The sequence below is a fragment of the Melospiza georgiana genome, chromosome Z, assembly GCF_028018845.1.
Source record: "Melospiza georgiana isolate bMelGeo1 chromosome Z, bMelGeo1.pri, whole genome shotgun sequence".
NCBI lineage: Eukaryota > Metazoa > Chordata > Aves > Passeriformes > Passerellidae > Melospiza > Melospiza georgiana.
Window position 1 is genome coordinate 83,081,375 of NC_080465.1, and position 14,969 is coordinate 83,096,343.

At 37.8% G+C, this 14,969-nt stretch overlaps 1 long non-coding RNA gene across 1 annotated transcript; it reads left to right on the forward strand.

The window, feature by feature from the left end:
* The first annotated feature begins 9,137 nt into the window (after positions 1–9,137).
* On the forward strand, positions 9,138–12,270 carry LOC131096059 (uncharacterized). The gene is made up of 5 exons (XR_009115949.1): positions 9,138–9,183; positions 9,875–9,950; positions 10,074–10,383; positions 10,723–10,840; positions 11,994–12,270. It is a non-coding gene; the product is annotated as an uncharacterized LOC131096059 (long non-coding RNA).
* Positions 12,271–14,969: the final 2,699 nt, after the last annotated feature.

The window sequence follows — 14,969 nt, forward strand, 5'->3', positions numbered from 1 at the left end:
GAGTTTTTTGGGGTTTTTGAGATACTGGTTTAGGAGGAAGTTTATGATGAGCATGTGCGGAGGTTTTGGGCTACTTTATAGTGGGATTTAAAATTTATTTACAGTTAGGTTTATTTGAGTTTTTATTAGGGTTCAATGACGTTGTGGGATGTTTGTTCCATTAGTAACAGAAATAGGTTTTGTTTTGCTGTGCTGCGATGGGATGGGCGTGTGCTGCGTGCCGGCGCTGACAAAGGTACAGTATTGTTGTGGCTCTGGTGTGTCGGGTTAATGAACTGACATGGGTTAATATAGAGATGAAAATAGAAATAAATATACATTTAAAAATAAATATAAAATTAGAGTGGTAAACATAAATATAGATAACAGATACATACATAAAACTATAATACATGGTATATAATTGTAACATGTTATCATATAGATAAATGATAGTCTATTATATATAGATATATATACACCAAGATATATAAATATAAATTGTAAATATAAAAATATTTAAATAGAGTTAAAGTAAATTGGGGGGTTTTATTAGGGTATAGGCTGGGGTTTTTAAAAGATAGAAATAAAATATAAATTCAGATATACAAATATATATAAAAATACAAATATCTATACATATTTAATTTAAACAAATATAAGTAAAAAATAAATATATAATACAGAAAATATATATCTATGATTATATTAGAAGGTATTCTCTCTAATATATATAATATCTATGAATAGAATAAATAAAAATATCCATATAAATATCATTATAATTTTGAAAAATAAATTTACTTCCTAAATTTTAAATCTGGTTCAAATAAAGGGGTGTCCTTGGTTTTTATTTGGTTAGAGGCAGGAGTTTTATTTTAAATAATATAAGTAATATAGAAATGTGGATCTTAAGATAGAAATATATAATGAATATATAAAGAGAAATTGCTAAACTATGCCTATAAATTTAAATATAAAGATATGTAAGTAATATGAAGAGTTGTAGTATAGAATATAAATAACATTATATGGCAATATAAATTATAAATGGGAATCTAAATATAAAAATATGTAAATATAGTTTAAGAGAAAGGGAATGTTTTGGCTTTTATTTAAGTAGAGGCAGGGTTTTTATTTTGAATATTATAAGTGTTCCAGAAGTAAAAATCTTGACGCAGAAATATTTAATCAATATAAAAAACATGAATAAAAATATATGAAAAATATAAATACCTACTCGCATCGGATGTAATATAGAATATAAATTTATTTATAAATTGACATTGGTAAAGATAAATGCATAAGTAAGCAATAGACATTAAAATACATTAATTATATATTATATATATTATATATATAATATTTATTAATATATAATAATTTATTATATTACATTATATATACATTATATATTATATCTATAAATATATATATTATATAAATTAATATACATTATAAATATGAATATAAAAATTGAACATGAGGATAAAATCTATTTAAATATTGTTTAAAACAAAGGTTGGGCTTTTTTATTCTTGTGTTAGAGGCAGGGTTTTTATTTTAAATAATATGAATGTAGATATTATTGTTATATATTTCTAAATATTGAGATATACAAACAAGATATAAATATATATAAACACAAAATACAAAGAAACACAAATAATAGGAAGAGATGTAATGAAGAATACAAATAACAGTATACATAAGTATACATTTTAAATGTAAATGTGAATATGAACCTGAAATTTAAGTACAGTTTTGAAGAAAGGGGTTCTTTCTGGCTTTAATGTGGATGGAGGCAAAGGTTTTATTTTAAATAATCCAAGTGTTACAGAAGTAAAAATCGTAAGAGAAATATATACTTACTATGTAAAAATATTTATAAAAATATACAAATAAATTTAAGTTTTAGGGATATATGCAATATGGAATAGAAATGTATTTATAAAAAGAAATGTATAAATGGACAGTGTACATCAATATACATTGTAAATAGAAATGTGAATATTAATATGAAAAAATATTTTAAAAAATATTTAATTATTTTTTTAATTTTATTTTTTTTTTTTGTGTTGTGTTTTGTTTGGTTTTGTTTTGTCTTTTATCCTATTAGATTAGAGGCAGAAGTTTTTTTTCCCTCTTCCCGGTTGTTTTGGGGCATTTATTTCAGAGCAGTTTTCGGCGGGGGTCGCCCCTGTTCTTTTTTGCCGCCTTCGCTGCCGCAGCCCCGAGGCGCGCTGCGCCCCCGGCTGGGGCGGGCGGCAGTGCTGCCGCCTTGTGGGCAGACGCGGTACTGCAGGCGTGCAGCGAGAGGCGGCCAGCTTGGGAGTGGCGCGTGGGCGATGTCGCGGAGTTTTGGTTGACCTTCTCAACAGGGCGGCAAAAAGGGCGGGAAAGTGGAGGACCGGGTGGGTGTTTAACTGCACTGCCTGCACGGAATACCGACGTCATGGCGGCCCCGAGGGATTTTTCTGTGGCGTTTCATGTGTACCCGAGACATGCTGTGGGCTCAGCGGCGCCGCGGGCGGGCGTATTTTGGCGGGTTTGTGAGAGGCATCTGGGTAAACGCCTCGCTGTGCCGGGGTCCTCTCACGTCGGCTTTCCCGCCCTGAGGGAGCCGAGCCGGGCCGAATAGTTCCGAAGAGCCGAAGAGCCGAGTGTGGCCGGAAAGAGCCGAGTTTCCCCGAAGACCGAGTGTGGCCGAAAAGAGCCGAGTTTCCCCGAAGAGCCCAGTGTGGCCGCAAACAGCCGACTGGAACCGAAGAGCCCAGTGCGGCCGGAAACAGCCCAGTTTACACCAAGAGCCGATGATAGCCGACTGCAACCGATAGCCGACTGTAGCCGACTTGAGCCGCATTTAGACAGTGTGCCGAATACGACCGAGTTTAGCCGAACTGAAACGAGTTTAGACCAAGAGCCGAAGCAAGCCCAATTCAGCCGAGTTTCATTCAACAGAACCGAACGACGCCGCAGCGCTCTGCATGCAGTGCGCCTGTGCAGACGGCAGGGGGCGCTGTGCCTGCAGTGCGCCGGTGCAGACGGCAGGGATCGCTGTGCCTGCAGTGCGCCGGTGCACACGGCAGGGGGCGCTGTATAAAGTATAAAATATCAACTATCGATAAGAAGGGATAAAAGCTCTCTGTCAAGCGCAGCTGTAGAAAATTTCAGGCTCCCAGGGAATAAATCGTTTTCTTTAAATCATTTTCGTTTTGGAGTTTTTTTTACTCCCGGGTAGCCTGAAAGTTACTACTGCTGCTTTTTTATTCTAAAGCTAGAAAGGAAAACCAAGATTAGAAATGCAGGGAAAGAAAGAAAGAAAGTAAGAAAAAGAAAAAAAGGAAATAAGGAAAGGAAATGAAAGGAAGAAAGAAGGAAGGACAGGAAGGAAGGGAGGAAAGAAGGAAGACAGACAAAAAACCCCCAAAAACCAGGAGGGCAAGGAGAAACCTGGGGAAAAAAAATAAAAAGAAAAGAAAAAAGAAACCAACAAAAAACAAAGCCACAGAAAAAAACCTCGGGATGGGCGAGAAACACACCCCCCCTCCCTGAAAAATCCAAGCTGAGCAAGAAACATCCCAGAAATACCACAAAAAAAGAAAAAAAAAAAGGGGGGAAAAAAAAAAACCTGAAAAAAAAACCAAGGGGGGCAAGGAAAAAACAGAAAAAACACCAAGATGGGCAAGAAGAAACGAAGAAAAAAACCCAAGAAGTGCCAGAAAAAAAAATCAAGAAACAAGGCAAGAAAGAGAGGCAATAAAGGCCACCAAAAATTCAAGAAAAATCCCAAGACATGCCAGAAAAAGGTACGAAAATGGTTCTGCCAGGTGCGATCAAGGTGAGCGGGGTCAGATTCAGGTCCAGGAGATGAACAAGTGTCAGATTAGTTTGGGGCACTGCTGTGCAATGCAGCTGTGACAGGATTTATGTTTAAATATAGTTTAAATAAATTGGGGATTGTTTGGCTTTTATTGGGGTATAGGCTGGAGATTTCATAAAAAATATAAAACTAGAAATCCAAATATATCATCTATATGTCGATATCAATAAATATTTAATATATATAAATATCAGTAAAAGAAATCTATTGTGTCAAAAGAATATACCTATTATTATATAAAAAGGTATTCTCTCCAATATACATAATATCTATAAATATAACAAATGAAAATTACAAATATAGGTGTGAATAGAATTATGACAAACAAAATTATTTTTAAAATTTTAAATGTGTTTTAAATAAAGGGGTGTCTTTGCTTTTTATTTCGTTAGAGGCAGGGGTTTTAATTCTAAATAATATAAGTACTATAGAAATGTAAATCGACATACAGAAATATATAATAAATATATAGAGATACAAAGATATAATGCCAAACTATGAATAGAAATCTATGTAAGTAACATGAAGAGATGCAATATATAATACAATTTTTATTATACAGTAATTTAAATTCTAAATATAAATGCGAATATAATTGTGAAAAATATATGATGGGGGCTCGGAGCAGCCCAGGTGTGAGTGTGAGGATGATGAGGGCTCGGAGCAGCCCAGGTGTGAGCGTGAGGATGATGAGGGGCCGGCTCCTGCCGGGGCGAGGCTGTTTTAGGGGGAGGCTTTGCCTCAGCTCCCTTTTGCATGGAGCTGCTGAGTGGAGGGGTTTATGGGCCGCTCCCGGCGCTGTCTCATGGAAGGACTGCGAGAGCTTCCCACAGGGTCGGGGGCAACACCTGGATTCGCGCTTGGGTACGTGGAGCATCGCTTAAAGGAGGTGCCGAGGGACGAATCTTTGTGCCGGGGAGCAGCGGCCGAACAGGTGAGCCCGTGTGGGTTCGGAGCGGGGAATTTTCTCCTTCCCCTTTGCAATTTCATCTTGCCAGTCCCTCCCCGGGTCCCCAGGAACAAAAATGGAGCTTATGAAGACAAAAGGAATTAAGGAGAAGGAAGCAGCTCCTCTTCTTTTATTGTCTGCGTTTGACCTGAGGGGATCCCTCTTGACTTGTGGTTTTAAGGGTGTTGATTGCAGGAAAAGCTGCCTTTTCCAGGCTGTTAGGGGTATCCCGGGGGTGACAGGGAATCCCTGCGTTCTATTCTAAGGGGAATGGGAAAAGTATTCTTGTGGTATTCTGCATTTGATTTGAAGGCAGCCACCCCATTTGCACCACCCTCGGGTTTAAATGGAGGGGGCAGCCCTGGTGTCCCTCCTTTTCAAGGGTTTGAATGGAGAAATCGCCCTTTCCCATCAGTCAAAGGCTTTCATTTGGGGAGCGCCCCTTCTTTTCTGCTCTCCTAGGGGGTGAAATTGGAGGGGAGAACACATTTCTTTGCCCTTGTTGAAGTGAGGTGCGCCCCATCTGCGGTTTCGGGGTTGGCTTGCGGGAAGCCGCAGCTCCGGCAGCGTTTGCAGGGCTGCAATGGGGCTGTGCCGCTGCATTGGAGGGCGCTGCCCGTGCCCGCGGCCCGGCGCGGAACGTTCCCGCTCGGGAGCGCTGCTGGCACGGCCCGGGCAGCTGCCGGGGCGCACGGGGGATTCGGCGCGGCCGGGCCGGCCGAGGGCGGCAGTGGCGGAGCCGCGCCGGTGCGAGCCGTGCGGAGCCGAGCGGAGCCGGGCCGGGCCGGCCAAGGGCGGCAGAGGCGGCGCGGGCGCTGCTGCGCCGGCCCGGGCGGTGCCGGCCGCTCCGTCCGCTCCGGGCGCGGGGCTCGGGCGCCGCCGGTAGCCCCGGGCCCGGTGCCGGCCCCGCCGGGCAGGGGCAGCGGGCGGGGCTCCCCGGGACGGCGCCGGCCCCGCGCGCCGGAGCGGCCGCCGCAGGAGCCGCTTTCCTGCCGGGAGCCGCGCTCCGTCCGGGGCCGGCAGCGAGCGCGGGGTTCGGCCGCTCCAAGTTCGGCGGTGCCGTGGCTCGGAGGCGCTTTGGAGGCGTCGATGGCATCGCTGGGTTCGGTTTGCAGCGGGTGTCCGCTAAGGGGTACGGTGTTCTTCCTGAGCGGCACGGTTCTCGGTGCCGGTAGGGATGATAATGGTTTGTTTTGGATTGGGTTTTGTAGTCGGATTTTATTTTTTTTTTTCCCGGGTATTATGTTTAGAAGGGCGCGCAATGTTTTTTACGGGTCGTAGCGCGAAGCAGCGGTTCGCATTTTAATTCTGTTGCGGTGGCTTTTATTAGCGTGAGTGTGTAGTGTTTGTTTTGGGGGGCTTGGGGAAGCGTCCTGTCGTTCATAGCAGCGGGTTTTTAATCTCGATAATTGCATGTGTGTTTATCGTCTTCCAGGGCTTTTATTTGTTCGGTTTGTTTGATTGTAGTGTATGTTTTATGGTTACGGGTAATTTGGGGGACATTGTTTATGGTTACGTTTGTCTTTAGTCTTTGTGTTTGTTTCTAGGTGGTATTTTTATTTTGATAGCTTGAGGCACTATGGGTTTATTCAGTTGGGAATAAGTTTTTTGTTGCAGATTTCAGTTTATTTGGTTTTTGGTATTATTCTTGTTGTTGCTTTCTTTATTTTCTTTTTTTGGTTGTTGTTGTTGTTGTCTTTTAATGTATTTGAGTATTGTTTATCAGGGTTTATTTTGGGAACGTGGGTATTTATATGGTGGGTTTTTAAAGTATTTATTTATTTGGGTAGTTAATTTCTTAGTTTTTAGTGGTTGAGATGTTTTTCCATTTTGTTAATTAGTTCAGGTTTAAAGTTATTTTTACAGAGGATTGTTTATTCTTTGAGTTAGTGTAGAGGTAGAATTGCGTTGGTTTTTTCTTTTTTAGTAACGTTCAGGGTCAGTGGCACTGTCTTGAGTTTAGTAGATTGGTTTGACTTTTTTTTAGTACTTTTTGTAATTTGCTGTGTGTGTTTCTAGAGGATTTTCTTTTATTTTGGTTCCATTTTTCTGTCGTGATGAGAATTGTTATTGGAAAGAGTGTTCTTTGTTTTTTCGCTGACACTTGTTTGGCTGTTGGAGGTCTCTTGATGTTTTTGGAAGATATTGGTGGGAATTTGATGCTGTTTGTTCTGTCATTTCATTTAGGAATTGGATTTTAAATATACAATTATGACTCTAACTATATTGAAACAAAAGAAATAGATGTGTAGCAATGGGAATGAGCCAATTTTATTTTTATATATTCGGTCAATTTTTAAAATTTAACATGTAACATGAGTCATTATATGTTACAATAAGTTATTCTAATTTTAATCGAGTATTGTGTATGTTTTTAGATATATGAATAGAGAATATAAATGTAAATACAACCCAAACAAAAATACAAATATATAAATGTATTGCAACTATATGCAGATATATAAAAAATTAATAATAAATTGTAAATATAAAATAACATAAATTGATACAATATATAATACAAGTGATACTGCATATATTTTATGAAAAATATTATAGGAAATGGATATAAAATAGATATAAATACCGATGTGATATATCTATCTATCTATATCTATCATTTGTTGTATATTATGATAAATACAACTATAAAAAAACATTTAGGTAGTTTAAAATAATGGATGGTTTTGTTTTTTTCTTTGCCAAAGCAGTGGTTTTCGTGTAAAAATTACAAATACAAATAATATAAAGGTAGAAATATGAGTATAGAAATATATCATAAACACGTTAAAGATTTATATAAAAATTAGAAATATAAGGAAAAATAAGTTGTAGCAGTAGATATGGTAAATAATTTAAAAAATATTTCCCGTATATTTTTTGAATAAGGTGCATATTATATATAGTTGTTAATATAATACATCAATATAAACGATAAATATATATAAAATATCAACTATCTATAAGAAGGAATAAAAGCTCTATGTCACGTGCAGCAGTAGAAAATTTCAGGCTCCCAGGGAATAAATAGTTTTCTTTAAATCATTTTCGTTTTGGAGTTTTTTTTTTTTTTTACTCTCGGGTAGCCTGAAAGTTTCTACTGCTGCTTTTTTATTTAAAAAAATATCCTTTTTTAAAGGTGGAAAGGTAAACCAAGATTAGAAATATAACAAAGGGGAAGGGAAAGGAAAGGAAAGGGAAAGGGAAAAGGAAAAGGGAAGGGAAGTGGTGAAAAACAGAGTGAAAAAAGTAAAAAGAGTTGGAGGGAAAAAGAGAGGGCATTGGGGAGGAGCGGTGCTGCCTCAGGTCCTTCCCCGCCCGGGGGCGAAGGACCCGTTTCATGCCCTGGAGGGACTGCAGCTGCCGGTGGCTCCCGGGGGACGGAGCGGTGGCTGCCAGCCCGAGACTCCAACTCCCGGCAGGCCCTGCTGCTGGCGCGGCGTGTGACGCAACGGGCGACGCGGCCCGGCATTTTTCTCTAAATCGGCGCTAAATACAGCTGAGTAAAATTAGCTTGGTTTTCTTCCTTCTTCTGTAACTGAACTGTTTTTATTAAAAATCCTATTTGAATATGTGGAAAAAGTGGGGATGTCCTGTAATATATCGTCGCTTTTCTTGTTTACAGGGTACTGAGAAAATACGTCTCCCTTAGAGTCCCACGGAAAGGTTCTCAGTGCGCTCTCTATCAAGGTATGTATTTACAAATAAGTGATCCCTTTAGATATTTGCCTGTGTACCTTTTCCTGTAATTCAGAGCTTGCGTTCTGTGGGTTTTATGATAAACCTGTAAAACATGTAAAAATGGTTTTGCAAGTCTTAATCGTTGAAGGCAGCAATAAGTGGATTTAGAGCCTGTTCTTGACCAGACAAAGAGAAAAAGTGTGACTTTGATGCTGAACTTGTCATTTTTCATTTGACTTGTCTTGAATGATTTAGGAATAGAGAGAACTAGAAAAAGAGAGAAATAGAATTGATTATTGAGCACTCCTCAAATGCTCACCATGATTCAGTGTAGAGCCAAAGGGAAGGGTGATGGAAGAGAGCTCTGTGCTTTGGAAGGAAATAAATTGAAACCTGACCTCCTCACAGAGTCTCACTAACTTCTTTTGTTTTAAAATACAAAATACGATTAGGAAGTGTTGGAAGTTAGTGTTTTGGGAAAGAAACGGCAGTTCCACAGAACATTCCATTTCACAGAGGCTCTGGGAACGCTTCATGTTGTAAGTGCTGTCACTGCAATCAGTTGGTGGTTCAGCCTTGAAACGTGCACTTGGCCTTCTATAAAGCACTGTTTTGTTTGCCTTTCAGTGCTATGAGTCTTGATAGATTGGAGAAGAGCCCAAGAGAAATTTTTCATCCCTTGATATAAAAGGTAGGAAGTGACTTTTTTAGGTTTGGTTCTTTTTCTTTGTTATTTTCTGGAAATAAAAGTAATTAAGTATAGGTACTACTGGTTTGTTTCTTCCAGTAGCAGGTGATAACAATAGCAGTAGTACTAGTAAAAATAATAATAGAAATAATAATAATAGTAATGTAATACTACGTAAACTGTCTTTATCCATTGAACTGGCCATTTCAAATCAAAACTTCTAAACACAAATCAAACCATCATCCTTGTAGAATCTTTCACAGCAGCGGGCTAAAGATCCTGGTTTTGTTGACAGGATTTATTGGTTCTGGAAGAACAAGGGGGAAGTACAAGCCTAACTACTTCTAGCTCACAGAGCCGTCCAGTGAACCCAGCTTTGTGTTTTGGTGGGCTTGTGATGACTTTGAAATCAATTGCTCATTCCAGTAAAAAAAAATTCATGTTTTTTTGAACGTGACAGCAGAAATAACTTTAGGCACCAACTGAATAATAATAGATCACCAGTTTAAGTTAAAAATTCATGCTATACTATCAAAATTTAAAGGTAAATTATTATGTGTTAGGTGATGGTATAAAGTGTATGTTCTAATGTGTAATGCAAAGATACTTACGTACCTGAAAGTCCTTAGAGGAAACAAATTTTTATGTCTGCTGTTTGATTGTTTACCATACGATATTTGGTTTCATTTCCCAGGGATCGGTGAATTTTAACTTTGGAGTCCCCTATGCTAAGGATGCTCAGCTTACAGGTGATGAAATGTTCAGTAATGGTGAGTTTTTCACCTTCTCTTTAATTGCTATGCTGATCTGAATAAGAAAAAAAAAAAAAACAAAAGCAAGAGAAAAAAAAGGATAGTTTATTATTTTTTACGCTGTTATGTTTGTTTCCTCAGTATTTGCTGCAGCTCTGCTTACCCAAGCTTTGGGTTCCTTCTGTCCCACTGGGAGTTGCCCAATTTGGTTGCATCTGGTGAAATTCACCCTGAGACCTTACAGAACCAGCTCCAGCTACGTGAGAGCCATTTGCAGTTCTCTCCAGACGCCTGGAGAATGGGCGACGTTTCTGAGGATCCGGCGAGCGTGCTTCTGTCAAAACTCAGTCTGTGAAATTCCTGGGGAAAACCCTTCTGTGTCCTGAAGGGTTCAAACTCTGGTGAGGATCCAGTTATCAGGTGCTCACCTGGATGGTTCCAGCTGCCAAAGGTAACACTTGTACTCTTGCCCTGTAGTTTACATCTATTGTATTTTTGTTATTTTCAAGATTTTTTGTCTTTGCAAAATATTGTGCATTTCACTCTTTGGAACCTCTCAGATGGTTCTTTGGTGCAGCACCACCCCGTGGGACACTTGGCTGCTGTCCTGAAGGGGTTGGTGGCTAGAATTGTAAATCCTGGCGAGTTTATAAGTCTTCTGTCCCCAGGGAGGTGTCATGCTTTGTTTACTTTTGTTCTGTTGGTTAGGCGCTGCTTCTCGTTGCAAGTATGAATTTCAAACTGCCCTGTTCTTATTTTAACTGTTTTCCTGGTTCTCTCCCTACGGCAGGGAAAGACTCTCGTATTCTTGTCGTCGGGCTCAGTGCTGTCCAAGAAGATACAGAGACTAAAAAAATCATAAGAAGCAAAATATGACTGCAGGGAAAAGAAGCTGGAGAGAACAGAAGGTGATGTTGTTATCCTTACCCTGTATTAGAGACATCCGCTGTGCTTTGATGCTGGCAGCTGCCAGGGGCTTGTTAGCTCTTTGTAGGCAGGTGTAGGTGTTCACTTGTAGGTTTTTTCTCTGGACAAGGCAATTCAAACTTTGCTCAGCTGATATTTGCAGATTACTCTCTAGCACAGTCCAGCATGACATTTCTGAATGTTGTAAAAATACCATGTTACTTGGAAATTGCTAATGAAGAGAAGCTTTAGGGGAAAATAAGATTTCAGGGTTGGAAGATGTGAGAAGAATTGTGTGGGGATGTTAGACTGAAGTAAAGCACACTTGAAGCTGGACTGGCACGCTGGCAGGTCCCCTATTAAACAGTAGTGCTGAGATTAGCCTGGGGGTTGCCCATTGTTTCTGTAGAAATCAATGTTTCCTGGTCTTGAGAGGTAAGCTGCTTTGAAAAGCTGGAAGGTGCAGCATGCTGACAATCTCCGTGCTTTGGATTAAAAGTAGATTTCAGAAGGGTCCTAGGCTTTTGTCTTTTCCTAGAAGTCGATGTAATCCTGTCGAGGAGTTTTTAGTTCTGTGTTGCCATGTCATCCATCAGAGCCCTGTTGTACTAATCTTCGTACAAGTACAAAACAAAAAATCAGACCCTGTCCCAAGCACTTAGAGGCCAGAACACGATTTCCTCGGGCTGCCATTTGGGTGCCATCGATACTCACCACGAATTGAGCCCTCTGGCTCTGACAGAGCCCCTGGATGCTGACGGAAGGGGGCTGGTCACAGACCCTGGAGGTGCCTGTCCCCCAGGGAGGGAGAGGACGAGGCAGTGTGGCCTGCAGGGAGGGTGTCGTCCCCAGAGAGCAGCCGGCGACTCCATGCCTGCCCGGGGCTGCGGGTGCCCCCTCGGGGTGGACGCCTGCCCTCAGGTTTCCCTCTCGGCACCCGGGGAGGGAACCAGGTCCATCCGTGTGGCAGCTGCAGGGCCTGCAGGCTCTGGGCCCTGGAGCCGAGTGAGCCTGAGCTGCTGCATGCTTGCTGTGAGCTTTGGGGTGAGCGTGCATCACTGCAGGCCTGGGATGGATTGAAATGCGCTGAGGAAAGCACAGGGAGGGAGGGAGGGAAGGAAATGCTCTGTTAACATGTGCCAATTCTTCTGTCAGACTCATCACGGCGGGACAGCGTGAAGACTGAAAGTGTAAGAAGATGTGGAGGGAAAGAGAGAATCTGACAGGAGCATCGGACGCACGAGTGCAGGAATTTTGCTTTTTTGCTTGGATGTAAACTCAGGCGTTGAAAGGAATTTGGGAGTGAGAAGGGACATTTCAGAAGGAGAAGAAGCAAAAGAAGTTGTTGTTGTTGTTACAGTCCTGGCAAAATCTTTTGTTCTAGCTAATAAAAGAAGTTAGTTTAAAAAACAAAAAGGAAAAAATGTAGTGTTTTTTTTTTTCCTTCACTATGATATTCATTGGTGGTATATGGTGTGTTGTTTCATTTCTTGGTAGTATTAAGTCTGTGTAAATTGTTTTTTGAGTGAAGCTGACTTTCTGGATGGGTTGGTTTGTATTTGAGGCAGGATTAATTTCAATAGGATTCTTTCATAGATTTCTGATGGGTATTACTGGGATTTTGGTTTTGTTTGCTGTATGTATAAACATAGAGCTTTGGTAGGGCCAGCTGGGCGTCTGGAGTTTTGGGTGTGAATTTATTAGATGGCTTTTGTTAGATGCAGTTTTTAATTTTTGAAATGTTTTTCAGTGTAGTGGTTTTAAGGTGGTTTTTAAGAATTCATTGTATTGTTTTCTGTTGTTTGTAGTTGGTGTATGATAAGGGATGTGGTGTGACTTTTTGAACATTATGGTTTTGGTGTTCCTAAGTTCTGATTTCTTTGTGGTTCAATATTTTTTTTTATTTTTATTTTTTGGGACAGGGGCATTTATATGGTGGGTTTTTATAGGCAATATGTTTTTTAATTTAGGTAGTGATATTTTTTAATATTTTAATAGTTTAGGTTTTTTATTTTCATGGTTTTAATTATTTTTTTTAATTTTTTCAAATAACTTTTATAGATGACATGTTATTATTTGTGCATTAACATAAAGGTAGAGCTTTGGGGACTTTTTTTTGTAATGTTTAGGGTCAGTTGTGCAGTTTTGAGTCTAGTGCGTTGGTTTGATTTAATTTTTATTGGGTGTTTGTTTTTATTAGCAGTTGTGTCATTTTCAAGGTGTGTTTGAGTTTTTTGGGGTTTTTGAGATACTGGTTTAGGAGGAAGTTTATGATGAGCATGTGCGGAGGTTTTGGGCTACTTTATAGTGGGATTTGAAATTTATTTACAGTTAGGTTTATTTGAGTTTTTATTAGGGTTCAATGACGTTGTGGGATGTTTGTTCCATTAGTAACAGAAATAGGTTTTGTTTTGCTGTGCTGCGATGGGATGGGCGTGTGCTGCGTGCCGGTGCTGACAAAGGTACAGTATTGTTGTGGCTCTGGTGTGTCGGGTTAATGAACTGACATGGGTTAATATAGAGATGAAAATAGAAATAAATATAAATTGAAAAGTAAATATAAAATTAGAGTGGTAAACATAAATATAGATAACAGATACATACATAAAACTATAATACATGGTATATAATTGTAACATGTTATCATATAGATAAATGATAGTCTATTATATATAGATATATATACACCAAGATATATAAATATAGATTGTAAATATAAAAATATTTAAATAGAGTTAAAGTAAATTGGGGGGTTTTATTAGGGTATAGGCTGGGGTTTTTAAAAGATAGAAATAAAATATAAATTCAGATATACAAATGTATATAGAAATACAAATATCTATACATATTTAATTTAAACAAATATAAGTAAAAAATAAATATATAATACAGAAAATATATATCTATGATTATATTAGAAGGTATTCTCTCTAATATATATAATATCTATGAATAGAATAAATAAAAATATCCATATAAATATCATTATAATTTTGAAAAATAAATTTACTTCCTAAATTTTAAATCTGGTTCAAATAAAGGGGTGTCCTTGGTTTTTCTTTGGTTAGAGGCAGGAGTTTTATTTTAAATAATATAAGTAATATAGAAATGTGGATCTTAAGATAGAAATATATAATGAATATATAAAGAGAAATTGCTAAACTATGCCTATAAATTTAAATATAAAGATATGTAAGTAATATGAAGAGTTGTAGTATAGAATATAAATAACATTATATGGCAATATAAATTATAAATGGGAATCTAAATATAAAAATATGTAAATATAGTTTAAGAGAAAGGGAATGTTTTGGCTTTTATTTAAGTAGAGGCAGGGTTTTTATTTTGAATATTATAAGGGTTCCAGAAGTAAAAATCTTGACGCAGAAATATTTAATCAATATAAAAAACATGAATAAAAATATATGAAAAATATAAATACCTACTCGCATTGGATGTAATATAGAATATAAATTTATTTATAAATTGACATTGGTAAAGATAAATGCATAAGTAAGCAATAGACATTAAAATACATTAATTATATATTATATATATTATATATATATAATATATATATAAATATACAATAATTTATTATATTACATTATATATACATTATATATATTATATATATATATATTATATAAATTAATATACATTATAAATATGAATGTAAAAATTGAACATGAGGATAAAATCTATTTAAATATTGTTTAAAACAAAGGTTGGGCTTTTTTATTCTTGTGTTAGAGGCAGGGTTTTTATTTTAAATAATATGAATGTAGATATTATTGTTATATATTTCTAAATATTGAGATATACAATCAAGATATAAATATATAACCGCAAAATATAAATAAATACAAATAATAGGAAGAGATGTAATGAAGAATACAAATAACAGTATACATAAGTATACATTTTAAATGTAAATGTGAATATGAACCTGAAAAATAGAATTTAAAAAAATATTTAAGTAGAGTTTTGAAGAAAGGGGTTCTTTTTGGCTTTAATGTGGATGGAGGCAAAGGTTTTATTTTAAATAACCCAAGTGTTAGAGAAGTAAAAATAGTAACAGAAATACATACTTACTATGTAAAAATATTTATAAAAATATACAAATAAAGT